The sequence below is a fragment of the Zingiber officinale genome, chromosome 5B, assembly GCF_018446385.1.
Source record: "Zingiber officinale cultivar Zhangliang chromosome 5B, Zo_v1.1, whole genome shotgun sequence".
Classification (NCBI taxonomy): domain Eukaryota; kingdom Viridiplantae; phylum Streptophyta; class Magnoliopsida; order Zingiberales; family Zingiberaceae; genus Zingiber; species Zingiber officinale.
The window spans coordinates 91,713,728-91,731,111 of record NC_055995.1 but is presented as its reverse complement, the minus strand read 5'-3'; positions in this window follow the sequence as shown (position 1 = coordinate 91,731,111).

The window sequence follows — 17,384 nt, the reverse complement described above, 5'->3', positions numbered from 1 at the left end:
ACTAGTCGCTATGAACGACAACATGAGCTATGGGAGGAGATCAAGAAGCTGGAATATGACCCGGATCACGGAGTCGGTAGGCTTATTGGTCGGCTTGACTGGTTGTTCTGGAATCTTGAGCAAGAAGGGTATCCAGTCCAGGAAACAGAAAGAAGATGGTCTCTGGTTTATTCATTATCGGAACATTTAAGGCAGATAGCATTCCAACTTTGGGATGATTCTGATGGGCACATCTCATACTCAGAGATGTGTAGACAGTTACTTCATTTGTAATGGGGTCTTGATGAATCTACAGAGAATCCAGATCCCGAATATATGGATCTCGAAGAATCTGAGGAGGATCCAGAAATGGATTCTGAAGATTTAAAAGAGGATCCAAATCCCGCAGAATCTGAGGATGATCCAGAAATGAACCTCGAAGAATTTGAAGAGAATCCAGAAATGGATCCTGAAGATTTTGAGGAGGATCCAGAGATGGATCCCGAGAAAGATCTAGAGATGGATTCTGAAGAATCAGAGGAGGATCCTCAAGAGTGTGTATAAGATCCAGAAATGGATCTGATGGATACATCTGAGGTTGAACCACCCATCATAGAATCCGGGACAAACGGGATGCAATTACCCAAGCATTTATCCTAGTGGGAGTAGTGCTAGCTTATCTATGTTACTAGTATTCGGTTTACTGTCGTTATGCATGAACAGTGTTAGCTCATCTAATTTTTTGAGCCATGTAATAATTTTTGTTGTTATGTACGAACAGAATTATGGAATGAAAAGTTTTGTTATATGTTAACAAACTTGGAAATAATTAGTTCATTTCATGACATAATTAGTTCATGTGAATATGATTAGTTCATATGAGAAATGATTAGTTCATTTCATGACATGATTAGTTCATGTGAATATGATTCGTTCATATATCCATATGATTAGTTCATATGAAAAATGATTAGTTCATTTTAATAATGATTTATTCATTAGATGGGATATGTGTAATATGATTGATCAATGTTGATTAGATTAGAACATACAAATGATGAGTGAAAACAATGTTATCACTTGATTTTGTAAACTAACTCTAATTTACACTAAGTCATTAAATAATTGCACATATATGAATTACACTGAAATAATAAATAATTTGTTTATTTATGTAGATCATGACAACTAAAAACATCATAGTTGAACTCAATAAGGGTGAGAAATTATATGAGGATAACTACAAAATCTGGCACCTCAAGATACAATACATTCTTAAGGAACAAGAAGTTCTGGAGGCTGTGAATCAATTCATGGAGGAACCGGTTGATGGTTCCACAGCACAGTACAGACGTGACCTTGATGCCTATAAGGCATGGAAAAGGAAGGACTCCATTGCTAAGGGTATATTGATTAGTTCAATGATGGATGACCTGGTATTTGAGTATGAGCCATTACCATCTGTTTATGCTGTCTGGGTAGCCCTTAGAGAGAAGTACAGCGGAGTCAGTCTGAGTAAGCTCCGTCAGCTAACTATCAAGTTTGATAGCTGTAAAAAGCGCTCGAATGTTACCATGGCCCAACATCTCAGGGAGATGGGTAACATAATTCGAGAGCTTAAGACTACTAGTTATGCATTGACCGATGAACAACAGGTCCAGGCAGTTATCCGTTCCCTTCCTGATTCTTGGGAAACGATGAAACAGAATCTGACCCACAATGAAAGTATCAAGATTTTCACCGATGTCTTACGCCATGTTGAACTTGAGGCGGAGAGGATTGAATCCGCAAGGATTTATGGTCAAGCTTTTGTAGCTGAAGGTTCTGGTTCCAAAAATAAGAAAAGATGGTTTAAGAAAGGAAAGGGAAAAGGAAAGGAGGCTAATGTTGTTGCTACGAAAAACCAAATCAAGAAGAAAGGAAAGAAATATGGACAGAAACCTAGGAGCAAGTTGACTTGCTTCAACTGTGGCAAGAAGGGTCATTTTGCTCGGGAGTGTGCTGAGCCTAAAATGGTAGATCCATTTTTGTCTTTTTTTCCACGAGCAATATGTTACAAGTACAGTGTTATTAGCTGATTCGTATCCTTTGTAGATTGTAGGTTCAGGAGCAATGAACCACGTAGCTCATGATCAAGCTACATATGTGGAGTACCGTCGGGTACCAGCTGACAACAAATGGATATATGTAGGAAACAATGCAAGAATTAAAGTTAAAGGAATTGGCACTTGCAAGCTCAACCTACGTGGCAGAGGCACCTTGTTTCTACATGATATCCTGTACGCTCCTGAGATTCGACGGAATCTGGTATCCGTTATTTGTATTATTGATTTAGGTTATAATGTAAATTTTTATAGCCGTTGTATGGAACTTCGAATTAACTCTGTGTTAATTGGGCATGGTTTTGTAACAAATGGTTTTATTGTTCTTGATGTAGAACCAAATAATAATAATGATTGTTTTTCAAACATTGCTCTTATTAGTAATGTTGATGTTAATGATGAAATTTGGCATGCTAGATTGGGACATATAGGACAAGAATGAATGAATAGATTAGCTAAGGAAGGCCTTTTAGGTACTCATGCTAAGATTAACTTGTCTATATGTGAGCATTATCTTGTGGGAAAGACGATTAGGAAACCATTTGGTAAGGCTATTAGGGTTGAATCACCATTGCAATTAATTCATTAAGATATTTATCGTCCAATGAATATGAAGGCTAGAAATGGGAGTTCTTATTTCATTACATTTATCGATGACTTCACGCGCTTTGGTCATGTGTATTTGATTTCTTACAAATCTGAAGCATTGGATTATTTTATTCGTTACTTGAACGAAGTTGAGAATCAATTGGAACGTAAGGTTAAAACCTTGCGCACTGATCGTGGAGGAGAATATTTGTCTGATCAGTTCAAGACAATGTGTAATAAGAAAAAGATTATTAGATAGTTGACTATCCCTGGAACTCCACAATAAAATGGGATTGCTGAAAGAAGAAATAGGACTCTTCTTGAAACGGTTAGGTCTATGATGGCGCAGGCTAATTTGTCAATCTCCTATTAAGGAGATGCATTATTAGTTGCGACCTATATACTTAACAAAGTGCATTCAAAGCCAGTTCCATCTACCCCACATGAATGTTGGATAGGCAAAAAGTCGGATTTAAGTAATCTGAGACCTTGGGGGGCAGCTGCCTACATTCATGATAAGACTCATGAACATGGGAAATTAGAACCCAGAGGTAAGAAATGTATCTTTATAAAGTACTCTGAGACTTCTAAGGGTTATGTTTTTATTGGTGAGTGACGAGATGGAACCATCTCTGAAATAGAGTCAAGAGATGCTACTTTTCTTGAAACTGAGTTCCCAACACGAGGTGAAGTTGATAAGACAATTCCTCTATATGAGATAGAGGAGGAGGATAATGCTCCTTTATCAACAAATCAGGAGTTGCCTGAATCTAGTCAACTGAGTGGAAGTAATTTGCCACTGAATGAGTCATTTTGATATTCAGTTTGAATATTTAAATATCTCGGTTAGACCTTGTGTTATTAGTTCCTCAAATGCAGATTTCTTTTGGTTAAGCTTAAATACAGATTTATGTTGAGCTTGATTTCAGAATATTGGTTAAGTTAGTATGCAGAAATTATGTGGCATAGAATGCCGAATCTTGATTAGTATAGTATGCAGATTTAGTTTTCAGTTTGTGATTTTGGATTAGTATTCCAGTTTAGATCATGTTGTAACATGCTTAAAGATCTCTATTGCTCTATAAAAGTATAAGCTTTACATAGGTATCAAGCTTTAACAGATTTTTAGTGTGGAACAGCTATGTGTAGCATTACAAATTTTGATTTGGTTAGCATTGCAGATTTTGAATTGTTTAGCATTGCAGTTTTGATGGTTTAGCATTGGAAGATCCAATTAGATCTCTAGTAGCTTAATTAGATTTGCAGATGTTATTAAGCTTACAAGTGTAGATTTTATTAAGTTTACAAGTGCAGAATTTTATTAAGCTTGCAAATGCAGAATTTTGTTAGTATGCAGAATTTTGATTAGCATAGTATGCAGATTTTTGTTTAAACATTTCAGTTTTTAAAGAAGCATTCTTTTATTAGAGGTATTAACAAGTATAAGAAAGATAAAGAAAAGAAAGAAAAAGGCCAAGGCCTTAAGTAGATCCCAAAATCAAGACTTTAGGGATTTTGACACACAAGGTGCTTATTAAAATGCCAAGGCATTATATATTAGAAGTAATAAAAGATAACAAGTATTTTACTTTTTTTGAGAGGCTAGTACCCGACTTCCGAGGTTGTCGTTAAACAAATTCAGGTGACCAATTCCGAGGTCTTGGCCCTGGTAAGACCGAGGTCTTTACCCTCGTAGGACTGGTGGGTCGCTACCCCAGTTTCTATTAGGGAGCGCGCTTTGGTACTATGCATGGGCCCAAGAAGAAAGTTTATTATTATTTTGAAGTATTAAAGTATAAGTTTTTAAACAAGTAAAACAAGCTTCACTTAGGTTTAAAATTCAGTAAGTTAGTTTCTTTTAATTCGAAGCATGCAGTGTTAATTTTATTTGTTTCCTGATTAGTTTATTGAGCATGATTAGCCTTGTCTTCCAGCATGCAGTTTTATTCTTGTATATCATGGGTATGCAAATTTTAGTGCTTTGTTGTTAGATGAGCTTGAGTAGTATTTTCTTTTAAGTATTCAACTTTCAGTTTTCTTCCAGTTTACATGCATATTCGAGTTTTGTGAGTTAGATAGCACTTACTAAGAAATTTTACTTATAGTTGCATTTTCCTCTTACTGCAGATAAAGGAAAGGAAAAGCTATAGCAAAGGAAGGCGACAAGGAGGTGCGGATGGATGTGTGATGCCCGGACTATAGAAGCCTTGGGATTTAGTTTAAGATTTTATTGAGATATTTTGCATTTAGACTATTGGGATTGTTTATTCATGTAGATAATTTAATTCATAAGATGACTTTATGTACTTAGAATTTTCTCATTAGAATTGTTATGCATATAGTCTCACTATTTGAGTTGTACTAATGTTGCATGCATGTTTAGATTAATACATATATTTCAGCATGATTAGATTGATATGTAGGTTTTAGATATGAACATGTACTTGGGTAGTATGTGTAGATTAGTCATTTAATTTTCCGCTGCTAGTTAATTGCATGATTAGAGAGTTTATGTATTGATCTTTACATGTGAACAACCCTAGTTAAGAAAAATTAGTAGTCCAGTAGCGCTCCGCCCTCACAGTCTAGTAGTGAGGAGGGTGGGGTGTTACAAGTTGGTATCAGAGCAGTTCCTATTCTCCAGCATCACACATCTGCACCAGCCTTGCCGTCTTCAAGTAAGAAAGTATTTAAAATTCTTTTATTTAGTATGTTTTTCCTTATTATTTGTAGTATAGAGAAATTCTTAGAAATATTTGTTTATATGTGCTTAAGCTAGATAAAAGTTCTTGTTTGTCTTTCTATGTTTTTTTATTATGTCTAGAGAGTATAGAGACAATTTCAGATTTTCTCTCTTTACATAATTAGATGTTAAGAAAAAAGACGGATCTATGCGGATGTGCATAGATTTTAGAGCGCTGAACAAAGTAACAGTTAAGGACAAATACTCTCTTCCCAGAATAGATGATCTATTTGATCAGCTAAAGGGGGACAACAGCGTTCTCTAAAATAGACCTGCGCTCTGGGTACCATCAGTTGGAAGTGAAAAGAAGTGATACACCCAGAATAGTTTCCAAGACCAGATATGGACACTACAAATTTGTAGTCATGTCATTTGGTGTGACTAATGCACCTGCGGTCTCTAGGGACTTTATAACAGGTCTTTCAAGGACCACTAATGGGTACGATGCGATATGAGTGATAGTGGACCGAGAAGTTAAGAAGACTAAGGGACAAAGAAGCACCACTAGTAAAAGTCATCTGGTAGAACCAGAAGCACGAGGAAATTACTTGGGAGCGTGAGGACAGCATGAGCCAGAAATATCCAGAATTATTCTAAGTTCGAGGACGAACTTTTTTATAAGGTATGGGGGATTGTAACGACCCAAATTTCCTCATTCCGAGTCATAATAGTACTTAAAAATATTTAGAAATGCTTTAGAAATATTCTAGAGATTTTTAGAAATTTTTAGAGTATTTTTATGTAATTTTTGGAGTTCGTTTGGTATTTTTACCATAAGAAACAAGTTGCAAAAAATAAAGAAATTAAGTCGAGGTTCGAACCGGAGACCTCCGGTCAAGCAAAGCCTTAAGTTGTCTCGGCTGACCAAGTGCCCAAGCAAGCGATGCTAATCAAATAAGGCACGAAATTTATTTAAGCAGTAGTTAGAAAACAGAAAATAAATAGGAATAAAAGGGATGCAGCCGAGATTCGAACCCACGACCTCCGGTCGTGAATCCGGCTGACCAAGTGCCCAAGCGGGCGATGCTAATCAAATAAGGGATGGAATTTATTTAAGTAGTAGTTAGAAAACAGAGAATAAATAGAAATAAAAAGGGATGCAGCCGAGATTCGAACCCACGACCTCCGACCCGACCCGAACCTTAAGCGAATCCGGCTAACCAAGTGCCCAAGCGGGCTGTGCTGTTTACAAAGGATAGCGAAATTTATTTAAGAAGTTAATAGAATATGTGAGTTATAAAGAGAGGAACTTAGGGTTTGATTTCTGTCGTGACCTAAATCCTTTCTCCTTCTTCCTCTCGCGTCCGCGGCGTTTTCCTCTCGGGTGGAATTGAAGAACGAAGCTAGGGCTTCGTCTCGGTGGTCGGCCAAGGGTTCAATCCGAGAAGTTCTTCCCGTCTTCACGATTCCCTCGTCGAGGAGAGCACGGAGGTGCAAGGAGGTGCCACAATTTGAGCTGTCCAAAACCCTAGAGGCTGATTTTGGGTGTAGGTCCAAGAACACCAAGGTAAGTGCTCTCACCTGCAGTAAGAGTAGTTCCGAGATTGTTTCTTTTCTTTTCCTTGCTGTTGCCAAGGTTACGGTAGCCATGAAACCCTAGTTTTCAGTTTTAAATCATTGGTATTTCGGCTTAAATCTTGTTGTGTGATTCAAGCCTGAGATTTTGGGCGTTTATGTGCAATTCGGATCTTTCTTTTATGCTGTGAAAGGACACGAGTAGTTTTCCCTTGAGTTGTTGTGCAATCCGGTCATTCTTGGCTATTAGGCAATGAATATGAGATAGTGTAAATTGGTTGTTTAAGCATGTAGGTATGGTCTTTGTAGATTAGTGCAGAATGGATATGCTTTGGATAGACACACACAATTAGATACATCGAAATATATATTCGTATATGAGATGTTTCTACGGATAGTTAGTGTTTCATATAGTTATATTCCATTTGTAGGAATAAAATATAAATGAACTATGGGAGAGATGGCTGAGTGGTTGATAACTCTGGTCTTGAAAATTGATATAGTTTGAACAAAAAACTATCGTGGTTCGAATCCCTCTCTCTCCTTTTGCTTACTGAAAAAATTGTTCTTTATTCATTTGGCCCTGCCCTTTTTTCATAAAAGGGAAAGGGAATGACTTGACAATTCCAATTAGCCGAGCTAGAATATAAAAAAAAAAAAGAATATATAGAAAAATACAAATAAGAAAATATCAATGAAGAGGGGTCATGGAAAGAACAGGTTCCAAATCAAGATCAATTCCTTTTTCAAATCATGTTGCAGTTTCACGAGACCTCTTGCATGCCACAAATGCTCCACAAAAAGAATAATCCTAGAACAAAATGAGAAGTTACATTTAATGTATTGCCCCTGGATCGGGGAATAGCTCCATGAACTAAATGTCCTATCCAAGCCAAATAACTTACTCTAAAAAATCCTAACAAATGATGATTTAGACGAGATTCTATATTTTTGAACCATGAAATACTTCATTTCCATTTCGGTTGTAGGTGTAACCAACCCGCTATCAAGGATATAACACAAAAATAAAAATAAAAATAAAAATAAAAAAGAGCTCTAATATAAAGATCTTCATTAATGCTTAATCCGATTGTATACCATTGATAAACATCGGAATAAGCTGTTAGGGCCAAGGGGAGCTAGAGAGGGGTGAATAACTCGTTTGCTTCATTGATGATGATTTGTAGCAAATAATTGAAGTGAATAACTCTTCGATACTAATACAAGGATTTACTTGGTATCCACCTCAATGAGCTGATTAATCCAAAGATCCACACTCCTCACTCATAGTACACTATGAAATCCTCCTTCTAGGAGGTAAAGAAGCCTCGTACAAACTCCAACACGAGAATAAATGAGAAATACAACAAAAGATATAGCAAGAACAAAGAAATGAATACTATAATGAGAAATATTTTCTCTTTATCTCTTGTTGCTATGGATCGCCTCTTGATGCTTGAAATGCCGCAGCACTTTGTTCCAAGAACCTTCAAGAACTGCAGAGAGAGTCGGAGAAGAAGAGATCTAATTTGAACTCGACGAAACCCTTTATACCTTGCGATTTAGAATTTATAATTGATTGGTCTTATCTTTAATCGATTGTCACGCCAGATCTGATCAAATTCAGCCGTCCAAACCTCTCAACGACTCTTTTATTCTTCTCTCAATCAATTACTCAATTGATCACTTGATCAATTAAGAAGCCCACTATTTGTCGTGAGTTTCTCCTCTCAATCATTACCTAATCGATTGGGAAACTCATTGTTTGTCACGAAGAAATGCTCTTAATTGATCACCTGATCGATTGACAGCTTCAATTGATCACCTAATCGATTCCGAAGCTAATTGTTCACTGACAAACTCTCCCAAATGATTGGGGAAGATATTGATCTATTACTCAATCGATCAAGATACTTTCTGCACTATTTTTCATCACCAATTGATTACCTGATCAATTGAGCCCTCCAATCGATTGCCTAATCGATTGGTAAGTAGTAAAATATGTAGAGCTCTAAATGAACTTTGTTTCACATCTAAGATCACCTCATTCCGATATCCGAGTCAAAAGTTATGACCTTTTAAATTTTGCTATGCCAGAACTATTGGAGCAATCTGGGTACCCTAAGTTTTAATGTTTGGGCAAAGGTTTAAGTTAGGTTTATTGTTGTATTTGATATGTATTATGAGTGTGCAAGATACAGATAGAACAAGGAAAGTCCAAGTGTGATCTTGGCAAAGGAGGAAAGTCAAAGGATGAGTCTTGGCGGTGTAAGTCCAAGCATGTAGTCTTGGCAACGTAAGTCCAAGTGTGACTTGGCAATGGATGAAGTCCCGGAGGTGCGACCTCTTGGCAAAGAAAGACCCGACAATAATGACAAGGCCGATGGAAGCTCCAGAAAGCAAGAGGTGAAGGATGGGGAGACATCCGAGGGACGCAAGGTTGATGGAGGAGGCTAGAAGACTAGGCCTAGGTTGGTCGGGCGAGGACGAGTGCTGAGTGAATGTACTCGGGGGTTAAATCCTAGGATTAGGGTTTACTATAGCAGTACTATAGTGTTTCTGTAGCAGTCGAATGATGGTTTCATCAGTCGATTGATGCAGTCGACTGGGAGCGAACAGAGGGCTGGTATCGAGCCGTTGGGCTGTAACGATCGAATTTCCACAGAGGGTAGTCGATTGATGATTTTGGTAGTCGACTGGTAGGTGAAATTTTCCAACCCGTGGCCTATATAACCAAGACTCAGAGCTTGGTTGAGGTTGACGAAATACAGATGGTTAACCCCTATTAGTAGTCTACCTGTGCCCTAGCATCTCAAGTATTCTTGTGAGAGTTGTGGTGAGTTTCTCCACCCAAAAGGAGCTATGTGAGTTAGCCGGAGTTTGCCGGGGAGTCATCCATCGATGTATCGAGATCGTTCACCTTACGGACAACTGTGGAGTAGGAGCCCTAATCTTCGAACCACGTTAAATGATCGTGTAGCTTGGTTTGCATTTCTTGTCTTGTATTTAGATTAGCTTTCTACGTGTTTGTTTGTATTTCCGCTGCATAACTAACAAGTGTAGGAAGAAGCGATCGATTTGGGTGAGACGCTATTCACCCCCCCTCTAGCGGACGTCAAGGTTCCAGTAGGAACTTTCTCGTTTCATGCTAACTCCCTGTTGGATTTATGACTGCCAAGTGGTCGGTCAATCTTTGTCCCACTTGGACTTTCTCTTTGTAAACTTCCCGTTAGACTTTCTATTATCAAATGTGGTTCTCCTTGACCCACTTAGATATTCCTCTTGCCTAACCATAATTAGGATTTTACCTTACCAACATGGGGTCCTCCATGATCCACTTGGACTTTCAAACACCAGGTGTCTGATCAACCTTTGACCCACCTAGATTTTCCAATGTTTGGCTTCACCCACAAGGACTTTTCATCACCTAGCTTCACTCACTAGGATTTTTCAATGTCTGTCTTCACTCACAAGGACTTTTCATCACATATCTTCACTCACCAGAATTTTCTCACCTGACATCACTTACTAGGGTTTTCACCACCTAGCTTTTACTCACTAAGATTTTCTTACTGCCTAGCTTCGCTCACTAGGGCTTCCTAATTACCTAGCTTCACTCACCAAGACTTCACTACCTGACTTCACTCACTAGGACTTCCCACACCAAGTATCGGGTCAACATTGATCCACTTGGTTTTTCTTCTTATGTCGCCATCCCATTGGACTTACCCTTGTCTAACCTCAGTTAAGACTTTTCCAATCAAGTATCCAATCAACCTTGACTTACTTTACTTCTGGTCAACTTTCGACCATCAATCTCCCAGATGGATAATTGCACAAGTAATCTCCATATATTGTCAAACATTAAAACTTAAACATCAAGACTCAAGCTTAAGCCAACTCAAGTTTAGTTAACTTGGTCAACTTTAACCTAGGAAAAATTACCCTAATGTAAATGATATTCACTTCCTTGAGTAAAAGCTTCCATAGCCGATTGACTAAAATAAGGATCCCAAATTGTATGACTAGGGTTGTAAATGAGCCAAGCCGAGCCGAGATTTAAGGTGTTCAAGTTTGTTTGATAAGGTAACTGAGTTGAGCTGAGCCGAGCCTAAAATGAACCAAACTTTTAAAATGATCGTTTAAGCTTGGTTTGATTTATTTTTTATGAGCTTGAGCTTATTTGAAGCTTGGCTTGAGCTTGGTTCGTTTACGTGTTATCGAGCTCTCAAGTCAAGCTTGGCTTAAGCTTGGTTTGAGCTTGACTTGAGTTTTGTTCAAGCATAGTTCGTTTAGATGTTATCGAGCTCAATTCAAGATTGTTTGATTGTTTGAAACTTTTAGTTATTGATTGGTTATTGAGCTTGATAATTTAAACTTATTTATTTATTTTAGTTTATTTTATTATTTATTTAGCATATTGAAATTTTTTTATTAATGAATATGGTTCATGAACATTGTTCACGAATATTGTTTACAAATATTGTTCACGAACGTTGTTCACAAACATTAACGAGCTGAACACATATGTGTTCAACCTTGTTTGTTTAGTTTAACGAGTTATTCAAGCTTGCTTGTTTAATTGATCTTGTGTATATTGAACAAACATAAACAAGCTCTTACCAAGCCGAACACCAAGCTTGTTCACGAACGACATTTACAACCCTATGCATGAGCAGTGGGTCTTACATGTAAAGGGTCATGTATCTATAACTCAAAATTTCCTTGCCAAGCTACATGAAAGAGATTTCTGGACGTCCATAGAAAAATTATTGCTAACTGACCAAAGTGAGAAGTAAAAATATTCTGATAAAGACATTCCTCGATAATATCATCATGACTCTTAAAGTCATGTGCGGTAGCAATGCCAAACCAAATATGACGAGTGGTGGGGTGATGAGCTAAACCGTTGAAATCTTAATGTCATAATGCCTTTCAAATCCTCCTAGCCATTATCCTATTGCAATAATTCTTGCTAAGAAGAATGCCCAAGTTGTGGCAATTCGGTAATGAGTTACTCCTGCAACACATCCTTATATACTGCTATTGTTAGTTAGTCCTAGGAAAATCGTACCGGTTCCACTGCACAAAAATTTTATACAAGTGTCGAACCTTTCCTTAAATAACCTATTGTGTTCTTTAGAAGTTAAATTAGGAATCGCAGACGGAACTTAACATCGCTGATTCCAAATTTAACTTATCTATTCTTAATGGTTTAGATTTGGATCCCAAGCGGAACTTAACACTATTGATCCAAATCCACCTATGTTATTAATTTTATTAAATATTAATTTCCAAAATTGGCTTCCAAGACTACATGGCGAAGCACATAGCCTTCTTGAATATGGGAGCAACTACCACCACCTAGACAAAGCCTTTTAAGGAAAGCTAATATTTAATTTTCTTAAATAACTTTAGGTTTAACCAAAAAGAACAATCGAATCACAAATTCGAAAAATAAAACAAAAGAAACACACATTCGAAACAAATCCGAAAACTCTAGAATCATATGCCTCTTGTGTTTGGTATTTCCAAAAATAACTATACAAAGAAAACTAGTATGATGCGGAAAACAATTACTAGTTATACCTTTCTTTGTAAGCAAATAACCTCTTGATCTTCTACCGTATTCCTCTTCTTATCCCGGACGTTGTGTGGGCAACGATCTACCAAGATGAGAATCCACCTAAGCCACCTTCTTCTCCAAACAAGATTCAACCATCATAATTCTCCAAGAGAAGTAGAGGTCCGACCACCACCACCAAGCTCCAAGGGATGCAAGAAACAAAATCTCCTTTCTCTCCTTCTTCTCCTAGCTGTTGGAGTGTATACTGAAAGCCTAAGCATTGTAAACATTCATTATGAATAAAGAATCATATTTGGTCAAATTGTCTACATTTGTTTGTAGTTGTTCATTTAATTTATATTGTAGATAACATAGTATGTGGTGTCACATGCAGAAGATGATGTTATCAGTACCTTATAAATTATAAACAGTAGCTCACGATCAAAATGGAAAGGAACAAACCATTAGAAGGTCGTAGTGTAATTAGGTATTAGTTTATCTTGACTATATAATTACACTAGTACACTCAGAGTGTATTGAGTAGGACCATTTGAGGTCGTTTCTTTTATACTGACTTTATAAAGGAACAAAGACCTCGGTTATTATGGAAGTGTGTGCTCTTAATCCCAATATAATAACAAGCACATATATTTGATATTTATTTCTTTAATTTATCAATGGGTGAGATTTAGTTCGATAAATCAATAAGCCCGATAAGTTGGGAAATAGTATCACTTATAGTGTGTGTTGTTGATTATAGAAGGAAACTATGTCCTAGAGATACTAGGTTGATAATGTCCTCAAGAGGAGCTCATAAGGATTGTCATGTTAAACCCTGCAGGTGGACCTAGTCCGACATGACAATAAGGTTGAGTGGTACTACTCTTGGACTTAGATATTAATTAAATGAGTTGTCAGTAACTCACTTAATTAGTGGACATTTGATATCTTAAACACAGGGAGACTAACACACTCATAATAAGAAGGAGCCCAAAAATGTAATTTGGGATTGGTGCGGTAGTTCAATAATAGTTCTCTAGTGGAATGAATTATTATTGATAAAATTAAGTTGTGTGTTCGGGGCGAACACGGGATGCTTAATTTTATCGGGAGACCAAAACCAATTCCTCCTCTCGGTCCCTATCATAGCCTCTTATTTATAGAGTACTATACCCACCTATACCCACCTTCTATACCCACCAATAGGGGGCCGGCCAAGCTAGCTTGGGAACCAAGCTAGGGCCGGCCTAGGTATAAATTGGGGTGGCCGGCCCTAGCTTGAACCCAAGCTAGTGGGGGCCGGCCAAATTAAATTAAAAAGGAATTTTAATTTTAATTTTTATTATGTGGAAGAAATAATTTATTAAAGAGAATTAAAATTAAAATATCTCTCTTGTAAAAGATCTACAAAAGATTAAAGAAAGAGATTAGATCTCTTTCCTTATTTGTAGATTGGTGAGATATTTTATTTTCTCTTTAAAATTATCCACATGTTGATAAAATTAAAATTATAGAAATTTCTTTTTATCAACCATGAAGAGATTTTTAAAGAGAAATTTTAATTTTAAAATTTCCGGAAACAAATTAGGAAGTTTTAATTGTTGATTAAAACTTGTCTAATTTATCTCTTTTGATGTGGCCGGCCATTAGAGATTAATTGGGGAAATTTTATTTTATTTTTCTCAATTAAATCATGTCAAGGGAATTAAGGAAATTTTATTGTAATTAAATTTCCTAATTTGCCTAGGCCAAGGAATATAAAAGAAGGGGTGAGGGTGCCTTCATGAAATACAACCTCTATTATTTCTCTCCCTCTTTTATTCCTTGGAGTGGCCGGCCATCCTCTTCCTCTCTTCCTCTTTGTGGTGGCCGAATCTCTCAAAGGCTTGGAGCTCTTGTGGCGGCCGGATACTACTTGGAGAAGAAGAAGAAGAAGAAGAAGAAGAAGAAGGAGAGAAAGCTAGCATCTCTTGGAGCTTGGTTGGTGTTTTATTCTTCATCCTTGGTTAAGCTTTTTGTGGCCGAACCTAGCTAGGAGGAGAAGAAGGTGGTTGGTGGTTTCTCATCTCGGAATATTGTTGCCCACACAACGTCCGAGGTTAGAAGAGGAATACGGTAGAAGATCAAGAGGTTTTTCTACAAGGTATAACTAGTAATTTTTCTTTCCGCGTCATACTAGTTATTTATGGGAATAATACCAAATACAAGAGGCTTACGATTCTAGTATTTCGAATATGTTTTTCGATGTTGTGTTCTTTTGTTTTATTTTTCCTTGTGATTTGATTGTTCTTTTCGGTTAACCTAAAGTTATTTTAGGAAATTAAATATTAGCTTTCCATAAGAGGTTTTGTCTAGTAGGTGGTGGTTGCTCCTATATCCAAGAAGGCCATGTGCCTCGCCACTTCAGTACTGGAAACCAATTATGGAAATTAATATTTAATGGAATTAATAACTTAAGGTGACTTGGGTCGAACGTGTTAAGTTCCGCAGGAGATCCAAGTCAAAACCTAAAAGAACAAATAGATTAAGTTTTGGATCAAACGTGTTAAGTTCCGCAGGCGATCCAAAATTTAATTTAAAAGAACACATGGTAGCTAGGAAAAGGTTCAGACCTTTGTACAAAATTTTGTACAGTGGAACATCTAGGTTTTCCGAGTAGCAACCAACACTAGCTAGAACCGGCCACCATCAAGAGCTCCAAGAGGGGATAAAACCGGCCACTAAAGAAGAAGAGAAGAGGAGAGGGAGAACCTCTAGGGCCGGCCACACCAAGGAGAAAAAGAGAGGAAGAAAAGAATAGAGTTGTTAGCCATGAAGGCACCTCTACCCCCTCTTTTATAATCCTTGGTCTTGGCAAATAAGGAAATTTTAATAAAAACTTCCTTAATTCTTTTGCCATGAAAAGGAAAATTTATTTTAATTAAAAAATAATTTTATTCTCATTAAACATCATGGCCGACCACTTTAATCTCCAAAACAATGAGAGTTTTAATTAACACAAGAATTAAAACTTCCTAATTTGTCTCCGGAAATTTATAAAAAATTTCTCCAATAATTTTTCCCTTCATGGTGGTTTGTAAAAAGGAAATTTTATAAATTAAAATCTTTCTTTTAAACATGTGGATGATTTCCAAAAAGGAAAGTTATCTCTAAAAATTAAAATCTCCTTTCAATCCACAAATAAGGAAAGACTTCAAATCTTTTTTTAATCTTTTGTAGAAACTTATAAAAGAAATATTTAATTTTTTAAACTCTCTTTTAAATCATGAACATGGATAAAAAATGAAAGTTTTCTCAAAATTAAAATCTACCTTTCAATCTACAAATAAGGAAAGATTTCAAATCTTTTCTTAATCCTTTGTAGAATGCTATAAAAGGAAAGATTTAAATTTTAAACTCTCTTTTAAAACCATGATATCCACATTAAGAAAAAAAAAATTTAAATAAAAATAAAATCCTTTTTAATATGATGTGGCCTGCCACACCAAGTTTGGGTTCAAGCTAGGGCCGGCCACACCAACTCAACTCATCCTATTTACTTGGCCGACCCAAGCTTAGGTTCCAAGCTTGCTTGGCCGGCCCCAATAGGATGGGTATAAAGGTGGGTAAGAAGTGGGTATGTGGTGGGTATAAATCTCTATATACAAGAGGCTACGATAGGGACCGAAAGGAGGAATTGGTTTTGATCTCCCGATGAAATTAAGCTTTCTGTGTTCGCCCCAAACACACAACTTAACTTCATCAATAATAATTCATACCACTAAAGAATTATTATTGATCTGCCGTACCAATCCCAAATTACATTTTGAGCTCCTTCTTATTATAAGTGTGTTAGTCTCCCTGTGTTTAAGATGTCGAATGTCCACTAATTAAATGAGTTACTAACAACTCACTTAATTAATATCTTAGTCCAAGAGTAGTACCACTCAACCTCATCATCATGTCGGACTAAGTCCACCTGCAGGGTTTAACATGACAATCCTTATGAGCTCCTCTTGGGGTCATTCTCAACCTAGATTACTAGGACACAGTTTCCTTCTATAATCAACAATACACACTATAAGTAATATCATTTCCCAACTTATCGGGCTTATTGATTTATCGAGCTAAATCTCACCCATTGATAAGTCAAATAAATAAATACTAAATATATATGCTTGTTATTATATTAGGATTAAGAGCATACACTTCCATAATAACTAAGATCTAGTTCTTTTATCAAGTCAGTATAAAAAGAACTTACCTAAAATGGTCCTACTCAATACACTTAGAGTGTACTAGTGTAATTTATTAGTCAAGACAAACTAATACCTAATTACACTACGACTATTCCAATGGTTTGTTCCTTTCCATCTTAGTCGTGAGCTACTGTTTATAATTTATAAAGAACTGATAACACGATCTCCTGTGTATGACATCACACACCGTGTTATCTATAATATAAATTAATTGAACGTCTACACTTAGTATATATAAATGTAGATACTTGACCAATATGATTCTTATTTCTAAATAAATGTTTATACAAAAAAACTAGGCTTTTAGTATATACTCTAACAATGCTCAAGACTCTAAGTTAAGTAGTAGGAGCAACTTTTAATTTGTTATGAACCCAAACGATAAATTCAATGAATTATTGCCAAAAACCATGGTCGGTCGCTGAATAGAAACATTAAATTAAAAGCCCGTACAAAATGAGCATCCAAGAAACAAAACCATATGTAGATAATGAAGAACCATAAGATTGAATTACCTGAGATGCTCGTGCCCATAAGAAATCTCAGAGCCACCCATTAATAGTAATGGAACTATACGCAAAGTTTCCTACTATAATATGACTACTCCTTGATCACTTATAGTACCCCAAACAACTGAATGCATTTTTCAACTG